At 40.4% G+C, this 26,675-nt stretch overlaps 1 protein-coding gene across 2 annotated transcripts in view; it reads right to left on the bottom strand.

Annotated features, from left to right (window-relative positions):
* Positions 1-26,675, bottom strand: part of HS6ST2 (heparan sulfate 6-O-sulfotransferase 2) — a 293,270-nt gene that overhangs the window by 52,729 nt on the left and 213,866 nt on the right. The window lies entirely within an intron of this gene.

Genomic DNA, 26,675 nt, shown 5'->3' with positions numbered 1-26,675 from the left:
TTTCGGTCCTGGCTCTACTTTTAGCTCAAGTAAGTGGCTCATTGCCTCTCACATGGCAGATCTGGACTGAATTATGTACATCCAGTTTCAGCATGGCCCAGCTTTAGCTGTTACAGGCATCTGGGGAGTGAACCAGTGGATGTAATATATTTCTGCTTAATTATCTGTCCTTATTGTTCTGCCTTTTGAATGAAATGAAGTGAAATGAATTTTTTAAATGATATGTGCATATTGTCAAGGGATTTTCAAGAACATTTACCCTGCCTGTACATTATGTATTAAATTCTTGGACGGCCAGGGGAAATCATATTCATATCTTTTACAAGACCTCTTAGAACATTTGTCACATATCTACTGACTACAACCATACCTGAAAAAGGAATTAAATTCTAACATACGTTTATTGAATTGAATTCAATGACTGACGTGTATCGAGCTAGGAGTTCACTAATGGAATCACATGGCTTTAGTTTTTTTACTGTTTTAAAGATTTGTTTTTATTGGAAATGCAGATTTTACAGAGAAAAGGGGAGACAAAGATTTTCTATCTGTTGGTTCACTCTCCAAATGGCCACAACAGGTAGAGCTGAGCCAATCTGCAGCCAGGAGCCATGAGACAAGAACCAAGAGCTTCTTCCAGGTCTCCCACATGGGCCGTCCTCTGCTGTCTTCCCATATCATAAGCAAGGAGCTGGATCAGAAGTGGAGCAGCTGGGACATGAACCAGCACCCATACGGGATGCCAGTGCTTGTACTGGTGGATTAGCCTGTTGAGCCATGGCACTGGCTCCAGTTTGTGTGTTTAAATGACTTACATCAGCTCACAGTGCATGCCTCAAAGGATAGCAGCCTATTGGAAAATCTGATCTGATCTTTAGAGCCCCATACACACACACACACACACACACACACACACACACACACACACACACTCAAGTAGAGCAAAACCAGAGTCAGCAACTTTGGAGTCTGGCATAGCCAAACGAACTGAAAATCCAGGACACAGGAATTCAGCTGAGGTCAATATTCTGTCTTTGCAGGAGAACATGAACCAAGTTGGAGCATCAACAGGGTTGGTCTTGCCTAAGACCTCTAATCTTGACACTGGGGATTCAAAAACGCTAATTTTCTAGCTACAAATTGGTGTCCAATGTTAGAAGCATTTAAACCTCTGCTTGTTCTGGATTTAGAATAATAAGGGCTTTGTACAGGAAGAAACATCTCTAGGTATCTGGCTCCTAAGAAATCCAGTCAAAGGGGCATAGCAACCAGGTCTTGACAAGATTTTCTGGGACAGAAAGAGAAAGAAAATTCTCTCAAACCATTCCTTCCCAGGTCTTGTAATAGCACTGAATCTCCCTACCAGAGGTTTTATGCTTTTCTGTTCATTTATATTTAGAGGGTCAGTTAAAATATAAAAAGGTTTTCTGTTTTAAGCTGCTCAAAGGGATCACCTATTTGAAATGCATGCTATTCTTAAAAGATTTATTGATTTATACAAAAAGTAGACTTACAGAGAAAGAGAGAGCAGGAAGGCAGAGAGAGAGAGCAAGAGAGAGAGAGAAAAACTCTTCCATCTGCTGTTTTACTCTGCCACATGATTGCAAGAGCCAGTGCAGAGCCATGCTAAAGCCAGGTACAGCCCAGAGACCCATTCAGGTCTCCCATGTGGATAGCAGGGGCACAGGTACTTTGGCCATCATCCACAGCACTGCAAGGAAGATTTGCAGGGAGCTGGATCAGAAGTGGAGTAGCTGAGAGCTAAACTGGCACTCATATGGAATGCCAGTGCTGCAGGTGGAAGTTTAACTTGATGTGCTACAGTGTTGGCCAGCGAACGCATGTTATTCTTCAGAAGCATGTTTCTGCTCCTGTTGTGTTACAATATAGAAAATGGAGTATTATTTTAGTGTGTTTTGAGAAAAAAATATTAAATTTTTGATAATTCATGAAAACAAAACAACTTGTTCTATAAAACCATATTAATGACTGTTAAATGTTAGGCTTTGTGTAATTAGAAGAATACACTTATTTTCATATACATAGGCATTTAATAATAGCCTAGTGAAACCCAAGATGCTTAACTAAACCAAATATTGAGGTTGTTCACTAACCACACCCTATCTCAGAGAAGAACAAGACTCAAAGAAATATGGGGTGAAAAGTCATTAGAGATAAGAAATTAAAGCCCAGAGAGAAGGGATTTACACAGCAGGAGCATTCAAAGAGGAAACTTTGATTTAGTATTAGAGCTTGGCTGGCACTTGCCAATCAGGGTCACAAGGCCCAAGTAGTGTAAAATGAATCAGGAAGGCTTAGGACCAAAGATGAAGTAACATGGATCAATCATGGCTCTCCTGGTTAATACAAGAAATCCAAGAAGGATGTCAGCACTGCTGCCTGAGCAGAGGGGGTTGTTTGGCAAAGAAGATGATGACATGTTCAGTTTTAAACTGCTTTTTTTTATTAGAGATTCAGACATACAGAGAGGAGGAAAGGCAGAGAGGAAGATCTTCCATCCGATGGTTCTTTCTCCAAGTGGCCACAACGGCTAGAACTGAGCCAATCCGAAGCCAGGAACCTGGAGCTTCTTCTGGGTCTCCCACATGGGTTCAGGGTCCCAAGGCTTTGGGCCATCCTTGACTGCTTTCCCAGGCCACAGGCAGGGAGCTGGATGGGAAGTGGGGTCATCAGGAATAGAACAAGGCCGGCACGTTCAAGGCAAGGCCTTTAGCTGCTAGGTTATCGTGCCAAGCCCTGTGTTGCTATTTTTGTGAAACCAGGTGAGATATTTGATTAAAAACCGGATATATGAATGTGAGATGTAGCCAAATATAGAGCTCTCAGGCGAAGCATGGTCCTTGGATTGAGCAATCTGTGATAGCTGAAATGCTTAGGAGGGCTGGTGTTGTGGTACAGAGGGTTAAGCTGCTAACTGTGATTCTGGAATCCCATCTGGGCTCTGGTTCAAGCCTCAGCTGTCACTTCTGATCTAGTCCCCTACCTGTATGCCTGTGAAGGCAGTGGAAGAGGTTCCAGGTACTTGGACCCTGTGCCACCCAAGAAAGAGACCCAGCTGGAGTTCTGTGCCCTTGGCTTCAGCTTGGCCCACTTGGCCCACCCCCAACCACTGTGACCTTTCAGAGAATGAACCAGCAGATGCAAGATCTCTCTTCTCTGTCCTTCTATCTCTACAACTGTGTCTTTCAAAAACTAATTCTTAAAAAAAAAATTAGAGCAGAAGTGATTGCACAAGGGAAGTAAACAGAGTGAGAACAATGGAGCCTGGGAAGCTGAAGAAGCCAGGTCAGAGGGGAGAAAGTGGGGCTCAGGAAAGCCAGAGGAGGAACTGGATCTGCGGCATGAGACATCCAAACACACAAGATTCATCCGCTGATTATAAGACAGTTTTTTGTGTTGCATTTCCAAGTACTATATGTTGTACTTTCCTGCTGCACCTTTCTGATTAGTTACAGTATTTCACCCATCGTGCTGTCCTTTAGCATACCAAGAGCACTGCATAGTAAGAAGCCTTCTTTGTCACATGCAACCTGTTCCCATCAATTCCTGGCAAGAGTGATCTGAACTATGCTGAAGGATGCATCCTGTGCCAAACAAATGCATAATTACAGGCTTCAGATACTTTTTTTTTTCAGTTTGGCCTTATTTACTGCAGCAAAGGTCAACAAAATAAGGAACTGTGTTACTGCTAAACTAGATGCAGTAAGAATACTAAAGCTTACACAAATATGGTTATAATCTCTCAAATAAGCAACTAAGCTGCTTTTGATTATTGTTCCTGCGCGTTCACTTTGTCTGTTTTGTACAAAATGAGAAATGGGCCTTATTGATCACAACTTGGCTTCAAAATTCAGGAAAATCTTGGCTCTTGGAGAATCAGGATTCAAGTTAGCCTTTAGCCAAGACGCACTTATTCAACTGGAAAGGCCCAGCTTTCCTGAGAGTCATGACAGCATCTGTTACCACTTCGTAGTTTTTGTTCTTGGGCTTCGAAACAATAGTCCTCTGGTTCTCCCCAGACACCAAACAATCAACTTCCTCTTGAATGCATTCTTTACATGTATACAATCCAGGTGTCCACACTTTTTCTTAGAAGAGAGAGCACTTCAATCACAGTACAATCTCACTCTCTAAGAGTACTTCTTGGCTCAGAAAAGATGGAGATAAGGAGAGGTCAAAAACTACAGGGATCAAAACAGAGAAGGCAAAAGTAAGGCTTCTTACGGAAAAAGTCTCAAGGTCAAATGAAGTAAAGAACAAAGCCCTTGTGGAAAACGTTCTCATTACTGGCTGATCATAGATACTATTGTAGAAAGGGCCTGTATCATCCCTAGCATCCCTTCAAGCTTTGTGAGAACATGACTGGCTTCACTATGTTAATGTCATACCAATTAAAGGGCACCATAAAGTGAAACCATATTATACTGTTTTCAAGCCCTTCTCAATGAAGGATGGAAAGTCGGGGATACATTTTGCAGAATGATTCTCTGAGAGATAGATAGGTAACTTAAGCTGGCAAGCTCAAACAAGTTGGTCAATCAGCACTTCAGTTCTTCAGACAATGGGAGAAAGTCTCAGAAATCACAGAGAAGATTCTTAGCAGGGAAAGACGAGTTGACACTCTCAGGCAAACAAGATGGTATTCATCTTGAGGCAACCCAGAATTGGGAGGAGAGGCACCCAGCTCACTGTCCGAAAGGGATATAAATAATCCTTTGTGGCTTAAAGGCGAAAGGAATGGGTTTTCCAAAGCTGTTCAAGAGTTCTCCCGGTCCTTTTAGGAAAACAGATTTTGTAACCTTGTCTACTCTATGCTAATTATATTTTCCTTTTTGTAAAGAGTAGTTTGTTAAAGTTACCTTTGACATTCTCAGCTTGTGTAAGGTTTATGGTAGAGCAGCTCTGTATTAAGATTCCAGAAACTCAAAGGCAGAAATGAAATCCCAGAGGGAGAGTATTGACTCTCTTACCCTCAGAAAAGTCTGCTGGAGTTGCTTCTTTTAAAAAATTTCCCTTAGAAGCTCTTGCTCTAACTCATTCCTCATAGGTCTCGGGAGGCATTTTGTTTCAATTTAGGAGAAACGTCCTTTATTGCCTGCAGGACAGGATGTCAAAACTTAGTCAACTCCAGTCAAGGCACAACATCCAACTGTGCATGATTCAAGAGAAACTTGACTCATGGTCTGTGGAAGAGCATGGGATTCAGAGCACCAGCCGCTTGCAGGTATAGAGCCTGATCTCTCTCTACTTGCTTTCTGAGCACAATCTAGAACCTTTCTTTCCTGGACAGGCTCTGTCACTTTTGAAATATGCTGAGAAGATAAACCAGAGCCAAGTTTCAATTCTGTCAACTAATGGACACAAACTCAAAGTCAAAGCAGGCACTAACTGAAATAACCCTAGAATCAGTAATTGCCACAGTGCAGTAATCCTAGTATTTGAAGGTTCTGGTTTAAATGAACATCTCCTTTCTGATGATTTTATACAATCAGCTCTAGAGAGAGGAAAAACCTTGTGTCATCCTCTGGTCTAATGGAGAAAATGCCTACATTCCACATTAGAGTGCCTTGGTTTGATTTTTAACTCCAGCTCTAGATTCCAGCATCTTGCTACTGCACATCCTATGAAGTGGCAGATGTTGACTCAATTCTTTCATCTCTGCTATCCACATGGGCTATCTGGATGGAGTTCCAAAAGCACTGTCTTTTGTATAGACCAGCCTTGGCTGTTGCAAGCATCTCAGGCGTAAACCAGCAGATAGCTTTCTCTGCACCTCTCACTCCCTGTCTCAGTCACTTTTTCTCTGCCTTTACAATAACTAAAAGTATGTTTGCTTGAGGGTGTGTGCATATTTAAACCCCACCACCAACAAAACCATCGGACAGAAGATCTTCCTCTCTGTCTCTCCTCCTCTCTGTATATCCGCCTTTCCAATAAAAATAAAATAAATCTTAAAAAAAAAAAACCAAAACCCAAAACCAGAGATGCATGCTGGTTCATTCTTTTACCATTTTGGCTGATATTTGAGGGAAGGAATATAGACATTATAAATTAAGATGAATCTAGAAGAAAAGCACAAATCTGGTGTGAAAATTGAGGATACAACTAATACAACTATTAAAATTCTGTCTATTCTAAGGAGCATCAAGTCAGAGCTTAGAGCCTGGTCAGGAAGAACATAGGGTGAAATTAGATACCTACCCTCCCCACCCCTGCCAATCTAGGCAAGAGCAAAGTTTTTTGTTTTAGTAACCCATCTGGTATCTCAAATTTCGCATACCTTATTCTAAAGAACACTTATGGCACCAAGGAAAAACAAAATCAATAGAAAAGTTTTCAAAGCAAAATCTTGAACCGCAGAACACTGAAATTGAGTTTGGGAGTGAGCTCTGAGTTTCCTAGCAATCAAAGCCATAAGCAAACCATACAGCACAATGACATTCTGAACTTAAAGAAGGAAGGGTTTAATTTTGTCAGGGCAGTCAAATTTATTCATGGCGTCAAGTCACTGATTTCACAGGAGGTACACGAGCACTCTTCATAACATAGTCTTGCAGATAGACAGGTTTCAAGAAGTCAAGTTGGTTGAGGAATAATTTCCATTCACTCATGTTTGGGCCCTGCGCCATGGCCTAGCAGCTAAAGTCCTTGCCTTGAACGTGCTGCGATCCCATATGGGTGCCAGTTCTAATCCTGGCAGCCCCGCTTCCCATCCAGCTCCCTGCCTGTGGCCTGGGAAAGCAGTCAAGGACGGCCCAAAGCCTTGGGACCCTGCACCCATGTGGGAGACCCGGAGGAAGTTCCTAGCTTCTGGCTTTGGAGCGGCACAGCACCGGCCATTGCGGCCACTTGGGGAGTGAATCATCGGATGGAAGATCTTCCTCTCTATCTCTCCTCCTCTCTACATCATATCTGACTTTGCAATAAAAATAAAAATAATCTTTAAAAAATTTTTAAAAATTCACTCATGCCTAACTTTTGAGAACACCTAAGGATATCATTTAGAAGGTAAGCCAGTGGAAGCTAAACTAAGGGGCAGCCTTTTGGATGATATAACCCGACCTTGGAGAAAAGGGTGGAAAATCTATAAGTATGAATTTGAAAACGAGCTAAGGATCAGTGCTTTCCCTAAACCATGCACTCGTTGGACAGCAGGACAGATTGCTTCCATTGTTATTTCACATGAACATCAGTGGATTTGGGCCTTGCCTTGGTAACCTCTTTCCTAGCATAGCTCATCTGCCTGAGGCTCGCTCTCATGTTAGCAGGTGTATGTGTTGTATACATCCTTTTGGAAAGCCGGAGAGACCCCCAATTTCCCTCAAGGCTCTTTCTAATTCTTTGTTCAAGAAGTCTGGGGCATTATTCTCTCTTCCAACTATAGCACCTTTTCTCTTGTTCCATCATCAGCTCCCATTAGCTGCAATTCTTCAATGACTCCCATCAATTCTTCAGGGCAAAGAATTGTCCCATCACTTCAACTGGATTTTATGCTCTTTGCAAATTTGGACCTTACTTTTTTCTTTTCCTTTCCTGGCCTCGGGTATCAAGGAGCAGAATAAGGAAGTAGACATCTTTCCTCAAAGGCACAATCACCCACCCTCAAAGAGGACACAACAAACAGGCACTGGAGCAAAGAATGAGGCTCCTTCCTTCAGGACCTTAACAAATTAAAACACATATTAATTAATTCTTTGGCCCTTTAATTGCTCCTGGATTAAATACGCCAGGGTGATTTTTCATTCTGGGCCCAGATTGTCACAAGCTCAATAATTCACTGAGGGAATTCTGATATCATGTGCTTGACCTTGCTTATTTGTGGAGTCATAAGGAATAACTCATTAGGAAGTAAGAGGTATTAATTAGACTTTGGTAAGTTTACACTCATGAAAAGATGCTAGCTGCATCCAGATTGTTGCAAGGAGAACCACATTCAGAGTTATGTGGTATGTTAAGAGCCGATGTAGGCAGTGTGTCAGAATGTTGAAACAGATCTTTAACAAGCCAATCAGGGCCTATGTATTCCTGGTGCATGCTGCTCCTCAGAGTTGTCACCCGGAGAGACTGTAAGTGGAGTCCAAGGATGCTGCTGGCAATCACATTTTCAGAGTCCTTTCTGGGGGACTGTTTTCACATTGATGAGACACATGAGAAATACCAATCATGACTATGCAGTAACGCCTCTCCTATGGGCCTAAGTCGCAGAACACAGCTTGACCATTCAATGATATATCCTAATCACCTTCTGATAACATTTCACAAATTCCAAAATCCAACCGTTCCCCACGCCTCCCCCACAGCAACTGCCCTCAAAGAACAACGATCTTGCCAAATGCAACAGAATCAAGAGGCATGCTCTAGCTGCCTAATGTAGGAACCAATCTAGCAACACATAAAGGTTGTACATATGGAAGAAAGCAGTGTTTTCACCCATTTATCAGTCCTGCTCCATTTGTTAAAAATAGATCCAGAATACACTCTTTTATTCACCACAGTGTTTGAACCTCTTTTGCGCTTTAATTGGAAATGAATATAAATATCAGTATTCTTAGAGAATTTCTTAGGAGCTTTCTTGGTAGATACAGGTTAAAGAAGCAAGTACCAAGCCATCAGGTTCTCCCATACACACACTTTATAAGCTCTTTCCAACAAATGGTGTTTTACTAAATTCTCTAATGGAAAGAATTTTGCTGCCAGGCAAGAAAATGGATTCGCATGTCAGTTCCTTCCAAAGTCCATTAAATATAGCATTATTTAAAAATATATTATCTATCCTAAGCAGTGTCAGACAACAACTGGGGTAGCACAAGAGTTTGAAAACTACCTCAGAGTCTTAGGATGCCAAATGTAAATGTAAACCACAACCCTCACTAATTAAAATGTTGGTCCCTTGATCGCTCCTGGATTAAGTTCACAGAGGTGATTTTTCATCCCTACCTTGGTTGATACAATCCCAATAACACCCTGGCATGCTGATATTACATGCTTGGCTCTTCTTGGAATAAGAAGGGAAAACGTGTCTCTTCTGAAACAGCAGAAGGGAAAAGGAGTGATGGCCCCATCAACTTACTACTTTCTTCTAGGAAAGAATAGGATGATGAAAAAACATACAATGGAACCAGGGTTTGTTATGGTTGTCTAAGGTCTGCTATATTAAAGCAGCAGCCTCATTACCTTAGTGTTGTTTGGCTAAAGGTCCTCGCTGAATGAACAATCATAGCTAGAGGCAATAGAACGTTCTGGTCTCATAAATGACACTTTTTTGGGGCTTCTTGGGAGGGAAGAGTCAGTGGAGTGTGATGCTTGATGGATCAATATTTCTCTGAGAGAATTTCAGCATAAGTGTCACTCCTTTGGGAGAGAAAGGGATGACTAGAAATCATTCAAGGTTATCAGCTAAATAAAAGTTTGTACAGTATTCAAATGAAACATTTGGAATTTAAGAACTTACTTTCGTTGGAAGGACAGATTTACGGGGAGAAGGAGAGACAGAGAAAATATCTTCCATTTGCTGGCTCACTGCCCAAATGGCCAACATTCGGAGCTAAGCTCATCCAAAGTGAGGAAACAGGAGCCCCGTGTGGGTCTCCCACATGAGTGCAGACCAAGGACCAGAGCCATACTCCACTGGTTTCTCAGGCCAGAAGCAGGGAGCTGGATGGGAAGTGGAGCAGTCAGGACAAGAACCAGTGCCATATGGGATCCCAGTGCTTCGATGTAAAGATTTAGCCTGTTGAACCATTGTGCTGGCCCCAACATTGGTAATTTAAACAGGTGGTTATACAACAAACCACCTGAAAAGCTGCATTTGCTATGAGCTGCCCAGACAGAAGCCAGCAGTGGTTATTTCTAACAATCCTAATCCAACTTCAATTTAGTAACTAAACTCTATTTTGATTTTAGAGAAAGCTCCTGAAGTTTAATTTTAAGTTGGTTCAAATGATTCAAGACCAGAAAAAGCCAGGGGTATGAAGAAGAAGTCTTTTTTACTCTTAAACCCACAATAGCAAAAATCAAGAGAGCCATAGAAATCTAAGAAAAATGGCAAGATCACCAAACCAAAGCATAATTGGAAATACTAGGTCATAATGCCATGAAACTATTGATTTGAAACATAAGAGGATATAGGGAAAACCACAAAATTCAGTTCTTACAAAAAGAATCTTGTTCAAAAAGACAGTGATGGAAATTCAAAGCTAAAAGGTCATTGGCCTTCTTAGCAAAATGAATCTCAACCCGGAGCAGAACACATCCTCTTAGATCTAAGTTGCAGCTAATATGAGTGCTGAGGAAAGTGGTTCGAAGCAGAAAGCTACCATAAGTATATGGGTTCAATGACAAGCAATGCAAAATCTGCGTTTAAACCACAGGAGTGTCCCAACACACAAACGTGTCCTTGCTGACATTCCAGTCCTGAATCTCATCCCCTTTGTTTTTTCCCTAGGTATGTTCCTGAAGTCAGGATCAAGCCTCCTTCATCCTTAAGTGGAGAGATCCAGAAAGAAGCTGTAGGTAAGAATTTGAATTTCTGTATGAATTTCATGGTCAACAACTGCCCTTTGAAAGTCTGACTTGCTGCAGCATTTTGGTGGAAGATGCTACAACAAATAGATAATCAGCCAAAAATCAGTACCAGTTACTTCCTGTCCCCATCCACTACACAATGGCAAAGCTGTTGCTATAAAGGCACTTGAAATCAGAATCCACAGCTCCTTATTAAAGGAAGTCAAATTACAGACTTAACCATTCTCATTTTTACCTCCAGATAATCAATACAAAATGTGTCCTCAGCCAGTTGGCAGACCCCTGACTTGCTTCCTGCTAGTTATGTGAATCAGTTTGTTAAAAAGAACAAATGGTAAAATTTCCCCATAATTTCATGTGTAATTATGGAAAACATAGTATTACATTTTAGAAAATTTACACATTTGATGTAGCTCTTCGAATACAATTGATAGATTTTAAGTACAGGATACTGCATTTCTAACCAAATTCTAAAAGTATATTGATTAAAAGTAATCACTAAATCAAATTATGAATCTACTTTAATGGTTTGAAAGTTTTCTCTATGCGAATAACTCTTACTATATACAAAAGTCAACTGAAAATGGATCAACGACCTAAATTTAAGATCTGGGGAATCACTCCAAGACTTTGGTGTAGGGGAAGATTTCTTGAATATGAGCCCAAGAGACCAAAAAAGCAAAATGAAACAAGTGAGATTATATCCAACTCAGAAGGTTTTGTACAGCAAAGGAAATGATTGACAGAATGAAGAGACATCCAAGAGAATGGGGAAAAATATTTGCAAACTACCTGTCCTACAAAGGATTAATTTACCAAATATATCAACAATTTAAAAACAGCAAAAACCAACCAATCTAGATGAGGAATTGGCCAAGGACTTCAACAGACAGTTCTTAGAAGAAGAAATGCAAACAGCCAACAAATATATGAAAAAATGCTCAACATAACTAGCCATCAGGCACATGCAAATCAAAACCACAAAGAGATATCACCTCACCCCTGTCAGAAAGGCAAAAACCCAAAACACAGAGAGGAACAAATGCTGGCAAGGATGTGGGGAAATGAGAACACTTCCACAATGTTGGTGGAAATGTAAATTAGTTCAGCCACAAAAGAAAATAGTACAGACTCTTAAAAAACACCACACACACAACTAGAAACAGATTTGGCATATGATCTAGCAATCCACGGGGTATATACCCAAAAGATATGTATACAATGAATGAAAGAGATACTTGCAACACCATGTTTTATTGCAGTACTGTTCATAATAGTCAAAATTTGGAATCAAACAAGATGTTTATTATCAGATGAACGCATCAAGAAAATGTGGTATATATGTGTGTTGGAATATTATTCAGCTATAAAAAATAATGAAATTCTATCATGTGCAGCAAAATGGGCTCAGCTTCAGGGCATCATGTTGAATGAAATAGGATGTCTCCAAAAAGACAAATATTACATATTCTCACAAATAGGTGGGAGCTGAAATTTAAATCACAAACAAAAAACCCCCACAAAGAATGAAAGAAACGTTTGTGTGTATCAGTATTGCTGCAAATAGTTTTCTAAAACTTTGTTTTGTATCTTTATCAAACAGTGGTTAAGAATATTAATATCAGTGTAGTTTATGAACTGTGACTACTTTAAAGTTTGCTGTTTATATAGATGAAATGGTCATTATTTTCCTTAAATTGCTGTTTATAGTGCTCTATTCCCACTAAAGGAGGGTCTCTGGGCTTGTTGCTTGTTAAACTTTTGTTTAGTGAATTATTAAGTCATTACACTATATCTCAAAAACTAAAAAAAAAAAAAAGGTGGTAAGAAGTAGGGTGGGAGGGGGCAGAGGAGGGAGGAAGGCAGGAAAGGAACATCATTATGTTCTTAGAATCACACTGAAATGTAGAAACTTAATTAAAAAGATGCAAAGAGAAAGAGCAAAAGAGAAAAAATGCTCTCACATCTTCTGGATCACTCCTCGAATGTCTGCAAGGACTGCTTTTGGGATAGGCCCAAGCTCAAACTCTGTCCTGGTGGCCCACATGAGTGGCAGAAACCCAATTTCATAAGCCATCGCAAGTACCTTACAACTGAATTAGAGGAGGCTGGAGTCAACACTTCAAGCCAGAACTCCAATCTTCAGCCCTCAGATGTGAGATACGCGTGTCCTAAATGCATCTTAACCACCAGGCCAAGCACTTGCTTGCTGCTTGAGTTAAAGCAGGAGTTAACAATACGTAAAGGGCCCGAGAAAAAATATTGGACTCAAAGGGTCTGCTGTTGCAACACAAAAGCAACCACAGACAACACGTAAACGAATGCATGGCTGTGTTCCAATGAAACTTTGCACACATTGAAATTTGAATTTCATCTGATTTCCAAGTGGCACATAAATATTGTTCATTCTTTGTTCAACATTCGAAAAAAAAAATTCTTTGCTCACACACTACAAAAAAATTAGGGTTTGGCCGACTGCCATGATTTGTTGAACCCTGAGAGGTAAAAACCCTAAATTGGCAACTTCCCGAGGAAATGGAACAAGTTTTTTAGTTTCCCAAGGAATGTACTGCCAAAACAGAAAGCAAAGCTCTGGGAGACAGGGCTACTTAATGGCCAAATATCAGCTGCTTATCCATGCGAATGCTTGTTTGGGGGGAAAAAAAAAAGGGGGAGAGACATATCAAAGTTTAGTTAGGTCCTCTCACAGATGCTTCTTCCTTAGTCTCTTTCCTTCTCCTTTGCCTGTTTCCTTCCTCTTCTTTCTTTGGGTTTTCATTTGTGCTAACCACAGTTTCTTTTTGGTGTTTTCAGAATTCAAGAGAAGGATCTGGAAATCAATGCTTCTCAGCAGTTACTCCTGACCTGGAGTCTGCCATTGTCTTGTCTCCTGGAACTGCTCACTGTACCCCAAGCTCATTCCACTTCTCGGGTAGCTTTATTCCACACACATCATATTACACTGTTTTTATTCACAAGTTGTTTAAGAAATCACAAGAACAGTAAAGCAATGCCACCTTTACTCCTGTTTCCAAACAAAGCAACTCAGGTTCAAGTGTTGGCACTTCTCCTTCCAAACCAGCTTCAAGATAATGCACCCTGGAAAGCAACAGACGATGACTCAAGAATTTGGGACCCTTCTATCCATCCAGGAGACCCAAATGAAGTGCAGAGCCCCTGGATTAGGCATGGCCAGCCTTGGCTGTTGCAGCATTTGAGGAGTGAACCAGCAAACAGAAGATATTCTTTCTCTCCTTCTCTCTATCACCCCTGTATCTCTTTGTTTCAACAAGATGAAAATAAACCTTTAAAAAAATAAAAAGCAACTCAAACTCTCTTCTGCTAACAGACTACATACATACACTACCACTGACAAAACCTTTGACAACATTAGAAGTTATACCCAAGATGTTACAGAGGAAAGAACTGTACAAACTGTAAATACATATATACATACATATTAGCAATAGTTGGTGGTCTTGTTATGCCAAGTGCCATGGATGCATATTTGTCAAAATGAATGTTTGTGAAAGAGTCAAGTGTTACTACCATGTGCCCAGAATTATTCCAAAAGTGACAAGAGACCTCTGGTCTCATTTAGGAAAACAAAACAGCTGAGTTGGAGATTCGATTACAGCTCTGCCTCTGCTGACCACTGGCTGTGAATTGAAGCTCAGTCAGTAACTTCCATAAGCTTTCATTTCATTTTGTAAAATAGAACATTTTGGACTAATCCTCAAGGACCCATTCCTGGTATGATCTTGAAGTGTTTTGAGCTATAAATGAAAACAAATAGGGAAGATGAAACTTGCTGAACACATACTAGCTGCTTCCTCTTAAAGTCAGAAAAATAAACAAGGACATGTCTCAAGCTACCCCTGTCTGAAGGTCCCCAGGCATTGCAGCAACCAAGGCACTTGTGGTTATACAGCCCGTTGCTTCATGTGGTATTGCTGCCTGGTTGCTGTCATGATCTTCCCAAAATGAAATGTAGACCCTGTACTTTATGACCATTTATGACCTGTGTGAAGGAGAAATGAAGCAAAGTGCCAAACAAGGAAAAGTCAGTATGCTTGTTCTAATACTGTTTTATGGACATACACATCTCTATAGGCTATTGGAGTTTGAATGCCTTTGGCCTAGAACAACACCCAGCTGGCCAAAAGTTACTTCCAACAAATCATTCAAAAGACAACAATCTCATAGTGTTTCTCTTTATTGTTCGCCTTGAACTTCAGGCAGTCTTACCTCTAGTAAAAGTAAGTCTTTTCACCTTCACTAGCTGCTTCTTAATAAGTTGCATATTTGTAGCAGTTCCACACTCCCTGCAATTTGTTTTCATCTGACAAGTTACAACATGAGTGATCCATATGCGAGGAGGAAAGAGGTGCTGGGCTGGCAGTTATTGCTGTCTGACTTGTGCTAAGTTCAAAATCATTTAGCTAAAGCTCGTGGTGGGGGTGGGAGAGGGGGAAGCAACAGGAAGAGCATCTGTTTTCAGGTTTGTTGTTGCTTGGGATGGGGGAGGTAGGGGAAGCTGCTTGTTTATACAACAATTTATGGTTACAATTTCAGTGGTTGATTACTTGATTCCTTCATCCAGCAACTAATCGCAGATCAAACACAGGTTCCAATAATGAAGTAATTTTAGGCATGATTACAAACACCTACTGAGGGCTTTTGCTTGGGAATGGGGTAGGGGGGTTCTCATCCGTAGAGCAGTGTTGATGCCATCAGGCCAAGTGATGGGATTGCAGTTCTGCCACTTTGGTGACAGAGCACTGAGGGCTAACTTTGTGGCCTCATTCCCACTAAGAGTGCATTTCTCAGTGTGGTTAATTGAGTGAGGGCACATAATGCCACCACTCTTCTTTCATTATTCCACAACTGAGCAAGCAATACCGTTGGGAAACCATCTGTATCACCACTTCCCTGCTTGATCACTTTAGATGGTTCGTTCTTGCCTACCAAATCAGTCTGCATCTTAACATGACTTGCAAGACATTCCATGCTGAAATCTGTGAATGTCATAGTACCATCACTCTCAGAGATTCTGTGCTTGCCCTTGTCTGTGGATCTTTACAATGCTGCTTCCTCTAATAGAATTGGCCATCCCCATCTTCTCCTCCCCCAAATCCAGTCTCTCTTTTCTGTGTGCCTTTTCCATGGTGCAGTCTTCTCCACAGTCCCAGGTAACAACAGTCTCTTCCTCTTGGCTCCACTTTGTTCAGACATGACTATAGTACACTGATATACACAGGTGTGCCTTGTACACCACTATCTCTATTTGTACTTCTGTGGATGGTGGGTCTTTTGAGAGTGTGTGTACCATGCCTCATCTCGGTCTTTCTCTTACCCTCATGAGACTTATATTGAGTGGCATCCAACAAGTATTGAGTGGCACATCACATTTAATTTCATATTTTTTTCTAAAGATTTATTTTTTTACTGAAAAGTCAGATGTACAGAGAGGAGGAGAGACAGAGAGGAAGATCTTCCATCTGATGATTCATTCCCCAGGTGGCTGCAACGGCCAGAGCTTAACTGATCCGAAGTCAGGAGCCTGGAGCTTCATCCAGGTATCCCACATGGGTGCAGGAACCCAAAACTTTGGGCCGTTCTGCACTACTTCCCCAGGCCACAAGCAGGGAGCTGGATCGGAAATGAGGATATTGGGATTAGAACCAGCACCCATATGGGATCCCGGCAAGGACTTTAGCCACTAGGCTATCGTGCCAGGCTCAATTTCATATTTTATTAACATCAGAAGTAAGTCACAGATAAATCCTCTCTCGTAAGAGTATGAAATAGATATTTTACAGTCTTGGTAGAGTGGTTATCTGGTATCAGACACTGTCACAATACCATTTTTCTCCTATATGCATATAGGTAAAAGTCTCATGTGATACACCTGAAAGATATCAGGGCACACGGGGCAGCCCCTTGGCATTGATCTAGGTAGCAGGCTAAATAAAATTCATCATCATGTTCAGGAACTAGAGGAGTTAAAATCTGTGACTCTGACATTGGGGTGCAGAGCTGGTTTAAGAAAAGTACTGGCAATAAGTATAGAGTTTTACCAAATCTTTCTAGCCATTGACTTACAGTCCCATGCTGTGGAAGTGACCTTCCTCTAATTGTCAGGCAGCAAAGGGACACAGTATTTACAGCTGGTGTCAACAGGATCCAGGAATAAAGAACTTCGGAGAAGGCCAACTTTCTCTAACCGGTGTCTAGGGAGAGATCTCAAAGGGCAGAGACAGAAAAAAAGAGCACCATGAGAATATTAGATGAAAAAGTGTTCCTACGCTAATGTTTTGAACTTGGGCACACTGTTAAATAAAGGATGAAAATAAAAGGGATGAAGATTGATTCCAGGTAAAACAATTCAGGAACCCATGTTAAACATGCTTTTTCACTAGCTGAGTGTTAGCTTAGTTATTAAATCTGTTGCTAACGTCACTAAGATTTTCTTGATCCAACTGACAGGTTTTGCATTTAAATAATCCTTCCAGTGTGAAATTAACAGGGATTTTAAAATGAAAATGAGTGAGTTAATACAAAGAGATTAGACTCTGTTATCTCCCTAAGGGATTGGGTCTGCAACAAAGGTCTAGATATTATTCCTCAGACATGTTCAGGAAAAAAAAACTTGGGACAGGCATGAAAATTCAGAATTTTAATGCTTTTTAAAAATGTAACTAAATATTTAAAAATGAGACTCATGCTTCCATGACTGAGTGCCTACCAGGGTGTCAGCCTTGTGAATAGTGATGCAGACAGAAGGGTGAATGCAGCATCATCCCTGGAAGCAAGAAGCACAGCCTACTAAGAGGTACAAATGCTTGGCAAAAACCACATGGCTCCTCTTCTGTCACTTGACTTGAAATTGTTTGAAGGTCATCACAGACCTTCTGGCCAAGTTCATAAACCTTGATGTAGGAGTCAGATTCCTCTGATTCTCATGACCTTTGAAAAAAATACCTGAATGAATTGAAGGACTCCAAGCTGAAGATATCTGGGAAAAGATCTTTCGTAGTAGAAAGAGAATCAAATGCAAAGGCCCTGGAGTAACGGGGAGCCTGATATATATTTAAAAATGTTATTTGAAAGGGAGAGATGCCTTCCATCTACTGGTTCACTCTGCAAATGGCCACACAGACAGGCCAAAGCCAGGAGTGTGGGACTCCACCCTGTTCTCCCGTATGAGTGGCAGGAGCCCAAGTAATTGAGTCATCTTCCACTGCTTTCCCAGGCACATGAATCAGAGTGGAGCAGCCAGAACTTGAACTGAAATTCTTATGGGACACTAATATCACAGGTGGTAGTCTAACGCACTGTGCTACAATGCTGGCCCCTAGCCTGGTAACATTTAAAGCAAAGCAAGGAGACCAAATCGAGAATGGAAGTGTAAATACTAAAGGTAGACCAGCAAGAAAGAATCAAACCATGAAGGACTGTGCAATAATATGTTCTGAATGAAACAGTGAAGGGATTTGCAATACTGTATTCTGATTGAGATCAGGAGACACTGCAGATTTAAGTGAACATTTTAAAAGGATTATCACTCATGGTCATTGTGTAGAAAATAAAGACAACATGGCCTGGTACAAGGGTTCAGTGGCTGAAGTCCTCGCCTTGCACATGCTGGCATCCCATATGGGCATCAATTCACGTCCAGGCTGCTCCACTTCCCATCCAGCTCCATGCTTGTGACCTAGGTAAGCAGCAGAGGACGGCCCAAGACCTTAGGATCGGGCCCGGCGCGGTGGCACAAGTGGTTAAGGTCCTCGCCTTGCACGCCCAGGATCCCATATGGATGCAGGTTCTATCCCAGCAGCCCCCACGTGGGAGACCCGGAAGAGGATCCTGGCTTCGGATCAGCATAGCATCGGCCCTTGCACTCACTTTGGGAGTGAATCATCGGACGGAAGATCTGCCTCTCTGTCTCTCCTCTCTGTATATCCGCCTTTCCAATAAAAACATAATAAAAATAAATCTTTAAAAAGAAAAAGACCTTAGGATCATGCACCTGTGTGGGAGACCCTGAGAAGGCTCCTGGCTCCTGGCTCCTGGCTTCTGGATCAGCTCATTTACAGCCATTGCAGCCACTTGTGGAGTGAGTCAGCAGATGGAATATCTTTCTTTCTGCCTCTCCTTCTCTCTGTAAATCTGCCTTTCCAATAAAAATAAATAAATGTACAAAAACTAAAGGCAACAGTGGGAAGGAAGGGAGGCTGATGGTGGATGTAGAGAAGCCAACCAGTAGGCTTTTGTATAAGCCTATATACAAAATGACAGTGGCTTGGATTAGGCTGGCCACAGTCAGAGTGAAGAACAGTGGTCAGATTCCAGATACATTGTGAGGGTAGAGGAGCCAGAATATGCTGGTGGGTAAGGCATAGTCAGAGAGAAAAATGAAGTGTGAAAGAGACTGAGGAATTTCACCTAAGGAAAGCATTATCATTTGGTAAGATGGGAAAGATTGAGCGGAACAAATTCTGGAGAGTCAGGAGTTTGAAGGTAGGTTAAGTTTGAGCTGGCATTTAAACTTTCCAATGGGGCTGAGGACTGGGATGATGGCTGTAGGGGTCCAGGGTCCTGGGAAGAGGTCTGCCCAGAAATGCATGTAGACACCACCTCTCTCTGCAAACAGGTACAATCTGAATCAACTGACACCACAAGCCACTTGGTATAAGTCAGGGCTGCATCCAGCCAGATTTCTGTGTGCTCGTGCTGTGCTATGCTCACTCTGGCATTTGTTCTCAGGACTCTTTTGGCTGGGAAACAGGGAATTCTAGTGATGGCCAAAGCTGGTAAAGATTTAGAGTGATAGACAAGGCACTGATTCTGTTATCCTAATTAGCTTTCACTGAAGAAGTGCCTTTTTAACAAATGCTTTATTTATGACCCACACAGGCAGAGCTCCTATCTGCCTAATGATTTGCCCGAAATGCGTGCAAAGGCCAGAGTTAAGCCGAATGGAGACCAGGAACCTAGAACTTAATTTAAGTCACATGGGTGGCAGGAACATAATTTTTCAAACCCTCAAACTTTCTCCCAAGGACTGCATTACAAGGAAGTCGGAATCAGAACCCAGGCAGAGGACATAAACCCAGGCATCGCAGTGTGGGAATGTGGGCAACTCAGCTGGTATACTGATGGCTAAGATAAATACTTGCCCCATTTTTGGTGGAGCAGATTTTCATATAATCTTCTGAAATGTATGATGAAACTTGAAAAATCTCATGGAAGAATGGAATCAAAAGGTAAGCTTATTTTGGTGCAAAGATTTGGAATCCACTCATGTATTTCTTTCATTACATGTGACTTCCATGAACCTTTTAAGACACTTGATATGCCTGGAATTTAATTTTAAATTTAATTTTAAAATAACTTAAAAATTTTAAATGTAACCATGCACAACCTTTATGGAAGACAGTATAGAGAGTCCTCAGGAAACTAAAATTAGATCTTCCATAGGACCCAGCTATCCCATTCCTGGGAATGTACACAAAGAATATGAAATCAGCACATGAAAGATCTACCTATATGCCCATGTTTATGGTGGTTCAATTCATAACAGCTAAGACATGGAATCAACCTAAATGCCATCAACTGATGACTTGGATAAACAAAATGTGTTTCATATGTATATATTTACCCATGCACATACCCACTATGAAATGCTACTCAACCACTGAAAAGAATGAATCCTAACATTTTTGGAAAACACTTGATACACCTGGAGATTATGCTTAGTGAAAGAAGCCAGATCTGAAAAGATCAATATCACATTTTCTCTGATTTGCAATCGATAATATTAGAGTGTAAAAACTTTAGTGTAAAAAACAAAGTTTTTACACCAAAATAAACTCAGCTTTTAATTCCAAGTTTTCACACACTTTTTGAAGCATCTTTGCACAAGCATCAGAATATGAAATTCTGTCTAAATTCAAAATGACATCCTAAAAGCCATGGGAATTTCTGCAGAGACCAATGCCTAATCAAATTCTCACAGAGAAGGGCCTCCTATCAGCCTGTGTGCCCTCAGGCTTAATTCTTGGGGCATTATTTTGGCAAGAGATGGAAAACTGCATGCACTCAAAGCAAGAAATCACAGTATCTTATTTCCTGCACAAATCAATTAAAGTGAAACAAACCAGATACTAAAACCCATCTGTAACGCTTCATCTTTTCTTTGCACTTGGTTTGTCTACTGAGTACATTGTTAGCTCTTCACTAAAGTCATTCAGCTGGCTGTGGGCTTGACAAGTACTAATTATTCTCACCCATTTTGTGACCTTGCGAACAAGTCTCAAAAAAGTTTAAATGTGGTCAACGCACAAAGGCTAGGGATTCTAGCTTGTTCAAAGTTAACCATAGATATTCACAGACAGGTATCCAGACAGAAAGTTGGGTCAGAGCACAAATGGTAACTTCAAATTCTCAGGTTCAAGGTGTTAAAGCATAGACATTTTATACCTCTGTCTCCCCTCTGTTGGGGGAGCTGGGGTCCTGGATCTGTACAAAGACTGACGTCTGACTTCTTTCATTTGGACATCAGAGAGCATGTATAGGTTCTCCTACAGCTATGATCCTCAGTCTATAGAGGAATGAAAATCAGCTGAGCCAGTCACAAGGCCTAAATGCTGGCCCTCAGGAAGCCGGGCCAATGCCAGGCAAAAGAACGTTGCCAATTCTTCAGTTTACTACGGCAATATCAGAACTAATGAGATGAGTCTGTGGATCTAGCTGGTGCTTTTCGTTGATTCACTATCCACTGGCTCATGATGGTTGGTTTTGTCCTGTGAAATTAGCACGCGTATGAATGTGGTCTCTCTGTTTATCTGCCTGCCAAGGTATATTTCCTGCCTATCCATGTGCTTGTCTTTTCATTTACCTAGATCCCACGGCCAGAACCAAACAGCCAGTAAACTCTATAGTTATCCTCTAGTTTTATATCTTCAAATTACAAATGGAGAAAGTAAGGTATGGAGGTGGGCGTCCTGGCTAAGGACTTCAGTGAATTAAATGATAGAGCTGCAATGTAAATCAGGTTGGCTGACTTGCAGTTCTTGGTCTTTGTCCATCTCTGCTTCAGCCTCTTGCTATGACTCTCCAACTCCACATTTCGCTTCCATTCTCTGGGTCTCTCACACAGACACAGATAAGTTTCAGGAAATTAATCACATTTTGGCATCTGTTGTACTTTTCCACTATTCTCCCAAATGATCACATCCTTCTAACACAAATACTTAAGAGTGGACTTCCATTACTTTACTGCACTGCCTCAGCTTCAAGCTTTGGTTATGTTTTGGTAGTTTCCTTACATTACCAGAGATCACACCTTTATTACTACGCAGATGTCACATTCGCCTGTGGACTTATGAGGAAATATCTCAAGGTCGGTTTCTTAAATCAATTTTTATGATAACTCTTCTATCCCAAAGTTGATCCTGACTTTAGAATATTTCAAATACTGCACATATTTCCCGATGGCAAATCAATAATCCACTTTTAATTTAATCCATGCCTTCCAATGTTACTTGCTGATAGTGTAAAAAAAAGAAAATTATTTAGTCTCATCTCCACTTTTTAAGAAAAATCACTGTAATCTATTGTGTATTACCTACAGTATACTCATCACTTGAAAAGTCACCAAAAGAGAATGGATACTCTCTAAGGGAATTTATCAGTCCTGTAGAATGTGACTTGCCACTTTCTGTTTTCTTTGGATTTATATGGGAAGGGAAATGAGCATATCAAGTGTGATGGATATTCTTTCCAGTTTGTTGTCTGTTTTAGATTATATGCTCCCCAAAGACAGGACTATCTTAATCCTCTCTTCAGCGCCTATTAAGAGTCTTATGTAAACAGGCAATAGATCTGGGCTTTTGGCTCAGCTATAGATGCTGCTCGAAATAGAGCTTGTGTTAGAAAATTTTTAAAAATTAAAGAAAGAAAGAAAAGAAAATGAAACTCCTTACAATAAGTCAGATGAGAATTATTCTGAATCAATCTGGTTCAATATTCAGTAAGAAACCATAGAATAGTCTCTAAAGACAACTTATGTAAAGCTGGATCTCACCATTCTACCAGCCTTTAAAAACTGGCAAATTCATTTAAGGTAATGCATATGAATAGAGCCACGGTTGAGAAGAGCTAAAGAAAATGAGCATCCCCGTTCCATCACTAGCTCCACTAAATCATAGGATACTTTCTTCAGTAGTTTCTGACCCATCATCCAGAACCTGATACAAACTCTTTCGAAGCACCAGTGGTGTATCTTTATATTAACCTGCACCATATGCCGCCAGAGTGTTTGCCTCCTCAATGCAACTGTGAGTTCCATGAAAGCAAGCATAGTGTCTAGCAGAGTAGCTGCTCAAGTAAACATCCACTGAACAGACCAATGCTTTTCAAGGAAGAGAGCTGAAGTCACACCAGAATGTAGTTAAATGCTATCAATCGCTACTTTTCTTTCTACATAATCACCCTTACTGAGGATTATAGCTCCAGAGTAAAAGGATCCCTAAAGGAGAGTGGCAGAAAGTACTCCAGATAGCACAGGAAGGAATACAAAAATGGTTTTCAGATCTTCTTTCATGGCCTTTGCCCATTCATCTCTAACTTTATATCCTTGTTTCTAACAGTCTTGCTTTTTGTAGACTCACACTGATTATATTTCACCAAACTACTACGTTAGCATTATATGAATTGAAATAAGAAATGTCACAATGAAATTTTATTTTTTTTGGCACTAATGGAAATTTCATGTAGTTGTACCACACTGTTTAGGATAGCTCTACTAACATAACAAAATGTATTTGCTGATAATGGCAAGGGGGGACCAGAATTGAAGAGAAGCACAGAAATAGAGACAAGGCTATTGTTAGTTACAGCAGCCTAAATGATTATCAAAGGAAAACACCCATTACTTGAGGTATTTCACTACAATTAAAAAAATGAACATGCTATCACTGCTTCATACACCACAGAATTTTACTGATACGCAGAAAAAGTACAGTAATTTCATATATCTCATCCAGGGCCAAAATCCTTATCAATCAACTTGGCTATATAGCATTTTTGATGTTTCCAAAAATGAAATTCACCCATGAAGTGTAAGTTTACCTGTGGTTATTGCCAAGACACCATATTCCCTACCAAGCACTCCACACTTACTTTTTTTTAACAGCACTTCTTACAATTTGGACATGTTTTATTGGACATGCTTACTTTGCATGTTCTGTATCCACCACTAGAATGTAAGCTTCCAGAAAGAAAATCTTTTCCTGTCATATTCAATTGTCATCCCTAGTACTCAACATAGTACCAGATTATGTTAGGTGTTTAATAACTACACCTGTAATGACTGAATTCGGCTATTAATAGTAAATCTTCAGAAACATTACTGGATACTAACCAAATTGCATTCTTGTTTACCCTCAGTCTCAATATGAGTCAGTGTCAACTAATCTTTGATTGTAGATTGTAAATAATCATGAACAGGATGTGGGCAAGTAGCCAGCATCCCACATCCAAGTATCTTGATTCAATACCCTGTTTCTGATCCTGATTGTAGCATGCATGCATATATGGGCCATGTTACACAGCAGCAATTGCTCAAGGAATTCAGTTCATGCCATCCACATGGAGACCTCAGATGGAGTTTCCAGTTCCCAGTTTTACCTGGCTCCAGCCCGGGCTGTTGTGGGCATTTGAAGAGTGACCCAGCACACATGGGAAATTTCTCTCTATATATCTGTCTTCCTCTTTTCAAATAAATAAAATCTTAACTAGTAATAAGCAAAAGTACTCATCACCAAGATATGAAACACCTACTGCATGAGAACGGGCCATCAGAGATGTTGTCCTTCACACTATCATAGGACAGAAGGCTCTGAGTGAGCACCAGCTCCTCGTTATCCTGCTTTCATTTGGCACTCAGATTAACAAAACCATGCTTAGAAACGCATGTTAAGCCATGGCTGGCATGTGTTCAATTTAAAATCAACCTCAAGAGTAATATTTTATTTATAAATATTTTACTGGCTTTGGGAAAAAGACACCAAATCTACTCAAATAGAGAGAAATAAATGAGGCTTAGCAAACTCTCCTGGTGGATGGCTTTCCATTAAATTTCATGATCAGAAAATTCAATCACGTGGCTCTTCAATAATAAGACACTACGTAGTTTTCAGAGAATCGTAAGCTCCTATCTTATTTCCTTTGGTCACAGGAGATGCCAGCATTTATAACATTATAACTAATTAGCTTTTGGAGGCGCTCTCCAAATATTTCACCCCTCATGAATTTCATAAAACCTCTCTGTTCTCTATGCAGCCAGAAGTTAATTCTCATTAATTAGTCAGGAAAGGTTATTCATGTAAAACAATGTAACAGTGACCACTTTCCCCTGTGTAGATTCAAAGGTGGGCTATGGTCCAAAAGAAGTTTGTGGTCACAAAACAGCTCTTGTCTAAAGCATCCCGCAATGCTCATTCCCTCTCCTTAGCCCCTGTAGCTTTTATTCCTTTTCATGCAAACAAACTGCAATGGGCTTAAGAGACCCTTTTATTTTGCCTCATGCATCATCTATGACATTGTCAAATCAATTCGCATAAAAAATGGGAGAAAGACTGCATAAGCTCTTCTTATAGTCTTGTGTGCATTTATATTTTAATATAGAAACAATCAGTAAAAGCCACTTAAAGACGCATTTTTGCCAGTTCAGGATGACTAGTGTCCAACACTGCAAATGAGCAATCTTCTCTTAGGGCTCCTGACAAATGAATAAGCACTCCTGCAAAATAGAAGGGAAACTGTACCCAGTGGTAAGCAGAAATCAAGTTGGAAAATGGTAGTAGTCATAAGAAGAAAGACCAGTATGCCACCAAAAGCTAGTTACAGATGGTTTCTAGCATACCCGCCTCTTAAATTAGGACAGTTGAAATGTTTTCAAACCACACAGGGCCTTGATTAAACCTCCTTACAATTTGAGTGTCTGGCAGGTGAAGGAAGACTGCATTGTCCAGAAAATCAATGGAACACATTGCATGATAAGTCAACAAAAGGGAAGGGACAGGAAGCCCCACAGTGCCAATATGATGGACATTTTTTTCCAAGATGCAATTTAAGATTTTGAAGAAAGACTATTTGCCTTGTAGGAAATGTTTTATCATTGGAAGGGAACAGAAATAATCTAGTAATTTCTGACTTGTGAACTAGTGCTCCCTTTTACACAAACATCAGAGCTCCTGTGATATAAAGTTGAGCAATGAATGTCCTGGATAAAACAGTGAGGCCAAAGTAATAGAAAACATTACAGAAAAAAAATAGTGTAGAATATGAAATAGAAAGAGAAGGTATTGGCTACAGTTATGCCTAGAGAAAGGTTCAAGGAACTGAAACCATAAAACAAAATATATTTAAATCTTCTGAAGAATGAACTACAGCTTTCATTAAGAATATTAAGAATATTAAAGTGATGACAGCCCCGTTTCACTGTGGGTGCCCAGTTATAGTCAGAAACCTGCCTTTCTTCAATTATTTCTGCCAATTCTTTAGTTTGGGCTCTATTTCTTTTTTTTATGGTTTATAATAATCTTTTCTTAATTTCATTTTATTTTGTGGCACAGTTTCACAGGCTCTAGGATTTCCCCAACCCCTTCCTGTACCCTCCCTGCATGGTGGATTCCTCCACCTTGTTACATTTTTTTAGTTCAAATCCAGTCATGATTCTTTCATTGCAAGCATGTACCATGCATAGAGTCCAGCATCTTATTGCCCAGATCAATTCAGCAATTTCTTGGGGAGACCATCTCTGGTCTGAAAGCAGAGCTGGCAGAGTATCATCCCACCCAATGAAAAGCCACAACATAACATCAACAACAATTTACAACATTATGGAGTTAATTGGCATGGTATTGATTGACCCATATGTTAGAAAATGCAATTTCTTAACCACATTCTGTGACTACTTCATTGACATTTCAATTTTAGTTTATACACAATCGGCTGCTATACACCTTAAAATGGCTATAGGGTACTATTCAGCTGTCTCATGTCTATTTTCATTTTAGTATTTAGCAGTTTATTGCATTGAAGCATAATTTTTAATGAAC

The sequence above is a fragment of the Ochotona curzoniae genome, unplaced genomic scaffold (genome assembly GCF_017591425.1).
Source record: "Ochotona curzoniae isolate NIBS_2020 unplaced genomic scaffold, NIBS_Ocur_1.0 scaffold_1852, whole genome shotgun sequence".
In the NCBI taxonomy this organism is placed as follows: domain Eukaryota; kingdom Metazoa; phylum Chordata; class Mammalia; order Lagomorpha; family Ochotonidae; genus Ochotona; species Ochotona curzoniae.
The sequence above is the reverse complement of the archived record's forward strand: the minus strand, read 5'-3'. Positions and strand labels throughout refer to the sequence as shown.